This window comes from Phalaenopsis equestris, unplaced genomic scaffold, assembly GCF_001263595.1.
Source record: "Phalaenopsis equestris unplaced genomic scaffold, ASM126359v1 Scaffold000951, whole genome shotgun sequence".
NCBI classification, from domain to species: domain Eukaryota; kingdom Viridiplantae; phylum Streptophyta; class Magnoliopsida; order Asparagales; family Orchidaceae; genus Phalaenopsis; species Phalaenopsis equestris.
The window spans coordinates 267270-275159 of NW_018165390.1; positions in this window are offsets into that span (position 1 = coordinate 267270).

Consider the following 7890-nt stretch of genomic DNA (forward strand, 5'->3'; position numbering starts at 1 on the left):
TATATATATATATATATATATATCAATATCTCAAGAAGAGAGTGCATATTAGTTACACCTTATGTACCTATGTAATTGATGTTGTTTTCTTGAGTGTTCGAGTCATCTTCGTCAATTATTGTGTTACTGCTATTAATCTATAGTAGGTCTAGGACATACTATTAGTTTGGTTCTAAGCTGAGTGAATTCAGTCCTTAACAATGATTTGGTGAGTTTATTCATTACTTGATCTTGTGTGTTGATATAATCAACTTGAATTTATTTTGGATGAACGTGGGCTCTTATAAAATGATGATCAATTTCAACATGTGGATTGTTAGCTAATGATATTGTCGGCTGCAACTCCTATTAATTTCCTGTGGCTGTGAAGGCTTATTCAGGAGTTCGATGTTCATACGATACAACTTACTCCCAGGTATTGTGATAGTATATCAACTAACACAAATTTAGGGTCAGGTTGGGGCAGTTGCAATTTATTGAATAATCTACTCATCAACAGCTTATCCAAATAAGTTGGTCGGTCATTGTGGCAATAGTTTGAAAACATTTGATTTGTAGTTGTTTGTGAAAAAATAATCATCTGTCTCTATTAACTAATGTTATTTGTAGCAGAACTCTCTTGGCAATATATTTGATACTAGAGAAACAGAAAACTCATGCATGATAGTAAGAAAAAAGACGAAACAGCCCTCACTTAACAGTGAATATCAAGATTAATACAAAAATTATTAAAATGATAATTAAATTTATGATAATATTAATTTTAAAATTGAGAAGATGTATGTCACAAGCTATACTATCATTCAGGGATACCATCCAACCCCGATCACTATTGACGGTGGAATCTGTCAGACTGTCCGCCCACTGGAAGAAGACGCACATTTCTGTGATGCTCCGCAAGCAACTGTAGAATTGTCTCCCGTAGTTGTGTGCTTGATATGACATCAATAAGAAATTTTGTAGTCCACAGTGACAAAACACACGTCGGGAGGTCCCTGAAATCCTGGAACTCATCTTCCTTGAAATGTCAGAAAATAAAATAAAAAAAATGTACAAGAAAATAGAAATAAAAAAAACAGTATTGAATAAACGAGCATGGATTGATAGATAAAAAAAATAAATGCAGGAGTGAGGTCTCAGAGAACTAACTACACCAACCAACGAGTTTGTCACTATAAGAAGACAGAAGACCTAGTAAAAAAATAAGTTCTTGATTGTCTTTAACCCACGTAAAATCACATCCAATGCCACATTTGCATATCACTAAAAAAGGTCATCCACTAGGTCATCATAAACTGATACACATAAAAGAAGAGAAGATCTTAGTTGTTTTCATTAGGATTTCACATGCAACACTAACCAACAACGACTAACTAGTCATCCAAAATAAGTCATAAGGTCAAAATTTTCATTATGAATCTCACAAACACAAAAAAAAAAAAAACCATGGAGGAAAGCAATGTTAAAAAAAACATGGAGGAAAGCAATGTTAACCATGTGAATATTATAAAATCACAATTATCATTAATACAAGTAACATAAAACAAACATAGTCTACAAAAATAAAAAAGAAATGGTCAGGGAGCATCCGACAATAACATCTCTGATTTGCTCTCTCAAATCAGTCATTTTTATTGCACCTTCGCCGTTTTGGGTGTAAAATTCTTATGACTCCATCTCTGCTTGTGATATAGATTATCCGATGTGAAATTCATATTCTTCAGGCGGGACCTGCATCTAATCTTCATCAGTCATACTAAAGTTTGCATCTTACTTAGAGTGGTGCCGTCGAATGTAGTTGTGGAGCACCATCGTGGACACCACAATCTCTATTTTTTCAGGAAATGGGCACGTCAACATATCACGAAAAATCACTCAACCACCAGCAACAACACTAAACATTAGAGAGACACACACACCCAAGTCCAACAACCATCATCAACACTAAAAAAATCAACACCCTACAATAGAGAGAGACACACTCACTCAAGTCCAGCCAGCATCACCAACACCCAACTAACATCACCAATTCCCAACCACCAGCATGAACACCCAACAGTAGAGAGAGTCTCACACACCTAAGTCCAACCACCATTACCAACAACCAACCAACAACACCAACACTCAACAATAGAGAGAGACTCACACACCCAAGTCCAACCACCATCATCAACTCCCAACCACTAGCATCAACACTAAACAGTAAAGAGATACACACACACCTAAGTCCAACCACCATCACCAGTACTCAACCACTAGCACAAACACCCCACAGTAGAGAGAGCCGCACTATAGTAGAGAGACCCACACCAATACCAACACCCTACAGTAGATAGAGCTATAACTTCCACGAATTCAAGTGTCACGAGTCCAACAACCATTACAAAAGAAAACACCAATTCCAACAGACTAGCCAAAAGAAAGCATAAAAATTCCAACAGACCAGCCAACAAATCAGACAACCTAGTCACGAGCAAAGCACCCAAAATCCAGCATAATTCGACAATTACAGGTTATTCCATTGAGTATTCTCAACTACAATCAAAGCTAAACATTCAAGCTAGACAAAAAAACTTCACCATGCCTACCAATTTTCCATGCCTTCGAAATTCTCATAGAGAAAAGGAGAAAGACAAAAAATCACAGAAGAAACCATGCCACAGAAAATTTCCATGCCTTCGACATTTTCACAGAAAAACGGAAAAAGCCAAAAAATCACAGGTAAAAGTCATTCCTTCACAAATTTCCACAGTAAGCATGATGCTACACACAAAAAATCCATTCTATCAAAAATCACCAGAACAAAGCCAACACTATTACGGATCGCAACTGCATCTACGAAAATGACTTACAAAGCACTGCAACTACGGATCTCAGAGGGGAAGAGGAAGAGAAAGACAACACAGTTGAAAGAGACGTGTCAGACACGTAAGAGTGGCGTGCGATGAGGGCAAACACGATGAAGCAACAAGATGAGGGCGGAGGAGAGGATCAAAAACACATAGAGCACAGGATGAGGGCAAGCATGAAGGTGAGGGCAGATACATTAATTTTAACTCTAAATGCTGGGCTACAGGGTCGAACCCGCGACCGACGTTTAATATAATACGAATCGCGTGTATCGCGTTACGCCCGCCCAAAGCTCCAACCAAAAACATCGGCCTCATTTTCCAAAACGCCTAAGATGGAAATAAACTCCCCCAAATGACCTTTAGTGTTCACTACAGTGTTATTGCTCTCCAATCTTTCTCTCTCTCATCTTTCAATGCTCTATTCCTTCGACGTACCTCCTGGACAAATTTACATTCAACAAAAGAGAGGGAAAAAAAATCACTCGTAAAGGAATGCAAATCAAAAATAGCTTTCACCTTCACTTTTTATCCACTAATTTCAAAAATATATATTTAGAAAAATTCATTTTTTTCAACTAAAATTGAATAAAAATATGAATAAATCTTGTACATTTTTTATTTTTGAGATATAAAAAGTAAACTAAAATTTGAATGGTAATGTTCAGCACCAAAAAAGTAAATCTCTCTCTCTCTCTCCTCTCTCCTCTCTCTCTCCTCTCTCCTCTCTCCTCTCTCTCTCTCAAATTAACATCACATTCACATTCAACATAAATGCATTTCCCTATCAAATTACTACATTCAATTTTTAATACAACAGTTTGCAAACATTCATGCGGAGCTCATTAATGCGTGCGGACCAGCGCACCGCCTTAAAAGCAGCAGCCTTCTGCCGCCCTGCAACAGACATGCAAATAATAATGAGTCTTTTCAAAATTAGTGAGAGATAATAACATATAAATCACAGAGAATACCGATATTTACAAATTAAGAATTTAAGTGATTTTTTTAATACTATTAAATAAATATATTTACATATGTCACCTTCAAATTATTGATAAATTAATAAATATTAAAAATATGAGTTGAATGAAATTTAATATTTGAGTGAAAATTTAAAAAATAATTCGAATATAATGATTGATTTGTAAATAATAAATTTCAGTTGATCTTCATGTAAGTCAGCTCGTTTATATTTCCAATTCAAAAAGTGTGTTCGTGTTTGACTTGTTTGCTTAGCGAGCCGAACACTAGCCGTTCACGAACAAATAGTCGTTTTGACCACTCTAATCACGTAGTCATTAGATGTTAATGATTGGGGCAAGATTTAAAATATCATTTGAATCTAATTTAATAAATTTTATTTTATTTTCTTAATAATTAATACTTTTAATTGATTATAAATCTTTGTAGCTTTGTAGTTTTCGGCTCTTTAACTTAGCAAATAAGCCAAACACGAGCTTATTAACGCACCAAACACAAGCTATTTTCAAACAACGAGCCGTTTTGACAGCCCTATATGTAATTGCCCCCTAATTACTAGAAGCCTCTAGGGGTGTTTAGTATATGGTTATTTCGAAAATGAGTTTTGATTTTCTTACTTTTAAAATTTTAATTTTTATTCAAAAATTGAAAATTTATTAAATTTTTTTTTTCTATTTTAATTTAAATTTGAAGAAATTTAAAAAATAAAAAAAAATTTATTATATGCGGCATTTAATTGATATTATGCAAATAAGGCATACAATTTATAGTATTTATTCTCTCTTAAATTTTAATTTATTAATAATCAAATTATTTAAATCAATTAAATTCTGATTTGATAGGTTCGATTTTATTAAAATTTAAATTGAAATACAATCCATTGATGCAATTGGCCGCAGGAATGGCTCATTTGACGGCTATGATCTTTCCGGTCTATCCAAATTAACGGTCTACGGAGGACATAAAAATTGGGAAGGTGAGGTAAACGGTCCACCGAATATAATGATGCATTGACTCTTAACCAGAACGAAGAAATGTCCCCACATTGATTGGGCTGAAGTTGTTGGGAGCAGTTATTATGAGTTATAAAAAAATCTTAACTTTATGGATACATGTGTATTAATTATATTTGAAATAAATTAATAATATTAATTTAATAATGTAAATTCAAGTGGTCATGTGTTACATGCTAACTTTAGTGAGAAAAATTATTACTTCGAAAATACGCGCGTAGCATTACGTGCGAAGTCCAATGAAATCACGCAACGTGGAGGTATATAAATAAAAAAAATTGATCCGGTAACACAGGAGAATATTCTCCTGTGTGTTATTCCGTATTATTCAGGTGTTATTATGTGTTATTGAGGTGTTATTTTTATTATGGGAATACTCTCGGTGTTATAATAACACAATAACACATCAATAACACTTAAATAATACACAATAACACATAATAACACCTGAATAATACGAGAGGAATATTCCCTTGTATTATCAGACGAATTTTATATTTTTTCCTATCACCGCCACGTGACGTGATTTTATTGGACTCTGCACGTAAATCTACGTGCGGAGTCCTAATGCAATATTTTCTCCTTTAGAGAGTAATGATTTTTTTTTTTAATTAGACAACCACCAATACCTTTTTATTTAAGCTTGAGGGGCAATTTTTTATGATAAAATTAGTACTATTTGTGAAATGTTTAGTTGGAACTTCATAGCGATCTATCGTTCCGTCTACTATAGCCAACAACCTTTTTTTGTTTTTTGAGTGATGAGAGCATCTACTTGCTTATATAATAAATACTTGCTTATATAATAAATATGTCAAAGTGTTGCTTAGATACTTCCTATAAGTTTTGGGTGCTAAAAGAAAAGCTAAACATTGACATAGTAGAAAAGAAAAATGATGAATGATATGATAGTTAAGAATACGGGCACATAATGATGAAATGATAAGATCATGTTTAGGGCTTTTAGAGGGACTATTTATGCTTGATAAAATGATTAAGGAAAGAAGTTGTTTCATTTTTTCTTAAAAATAGAATTTAATTTCTTGAAAAAAATATCTTAAAAGCTATCTCTAAAAGTAGGATGATGGTCAATCACTCTATAGAGAGTTTGAGTGATCTCCTTCAACTTATGGAGAATAATATATTTATCTTTTTTTTCAATGCAATTTTTTTATTTAGTATTGTGAAATCATAATTTTATTCTTTCTCTACCTTGCCATATTATTTTCTTTCCTATTATTCCATAAAATTAAGAAAAATTGAATTAAGGTTATCATGTATGTTTACAGTTTAGGGTTTGGGGTTGACCATTTGAACATCTAAACATTTTGGAAAATTTTAAAAAATTTCCAAAGATAATTTAAATCTTGTTTGTGAATTAATATAAGTTTGTTTTTGTGAAAATTTGTGTTATTTTTAGCCTTGAATTGAATTAATTATTATGGAGAATTTTGAGAGAGAAGGGAGTTATAGGAAGTAAAAATAGTCATTTAAGTGCTATGAGACCATTTATGGGTGGTTTACTTAGGCTAATAGTGTATTATTTTACTATTTTACTTGCAATAAAAAATTTCAAAAATTGTGCACTGGCGCCTAAGCGCCACATCTGGCGCTTACGCGCGAGCCAACCAGAGAGGGAGGCACCTAAGCGCCACATACCCGCGCTTAAGCGTCAGTTAACGAAAACCGGTTCACGAACAGTTAAAAGTGAATTTTTGGTCCGAAAATGTCATTTTTAATGCCTCCTATCGTCTTCCCCAACTCGAGTTTGCGATTTTGAGGGCTAGGGCAAGTGAAAGTTGGAGATTTCTTGGTGGAATCAAGTGAGATTTGCTAGATCCAAGTTTCTTGAGATAAGAGCTTTACTTTTATGCAAAAATTTTGGATTTTCACCATATATTTTAAGCATATTTAGAAGATTTTGAAAATCTACTATTCATGGTGAAAAGTGAAGAAAAATCTATGAAAATTGCTTGGGAAGTTTAGTTAATGCTTTTGGAAGTTTAGTTTAGTGATTTAAACTTAATTTTTAAAATTATTTTTGGAATTTATCAAATTTGTAGAATGACACCAAAAATGAAAAGAAGCAAATGAAATAGCTCATTTGATTCGAGCAAATTTGTCAATTTAAAAGCTCATGATCGATATAGTGACGCTCTAAAGTCACGAAAATTGATTCAGGAGCGATGTTTTAAGAGTCCAGGTGGAGAAGTGGAAGACCTGATAGTCCGCCGACAGTGGGAACAGTTCTGTTGTTTCACTGTTGTCACTATAATTTCTGTTGTAAGGGAGTTTTATGCAAATCTCCCCGAGGCTGAGGACGATCGAGTTATGGTTAGATGGAAGTTGATACCTTTTACTCTAGAGGTAATCAACTTGTTTTACTATTTACCACTACTTTGTGTTTTTATGCCAATTATAATCTTACGGAAGCGGAATTGGACGAGATCATATCTTATTTGACTGTTGGAAGAGGACTTTGGAAGATTACAAATGAGAGGACAGTAAATTTTGTAACGTCAAAGTTGTGTGCACCATCAAAGGCTTGTCACTATTTTATATCTGCTCGTCTGCTTCCTACAATTCATCACAGTGAAGTGACCAGAGAGAGAGCGGCGTTGAATTATTGTATTCAGGAGGGAAAGCCCATCAACATAGGGGCTTTGATCTATCACACTATCATCAGTTTAGCTGCTGCTACTACTACTACATGTATGGGATTAGCTTATTTGATATTTTCTTTATGCGAGCAGACTAGAGTAAAGTATGATAGTTGGGAGGAAGTTCTGTTGCCTCTGAAGCCCATTACAAAATTGAATGTGAAGACTTATTTTGAGCATTCAATTTTTGGTTGGAGAGGAGGATTTTCCAGGAGCTATGGATTAGAGACATCTGTTCCATCTACCTCTGCTGCATCTTCATCAAGACCATCTGCTCCACATGCTTCTACATCTCAAGGTGAGTCAACTGAGACTCAAGAGCAGTTATTACAAAAGATGATGACTTAAATTCACTTTACCGCTGATAAATTTCAAAATCTACAA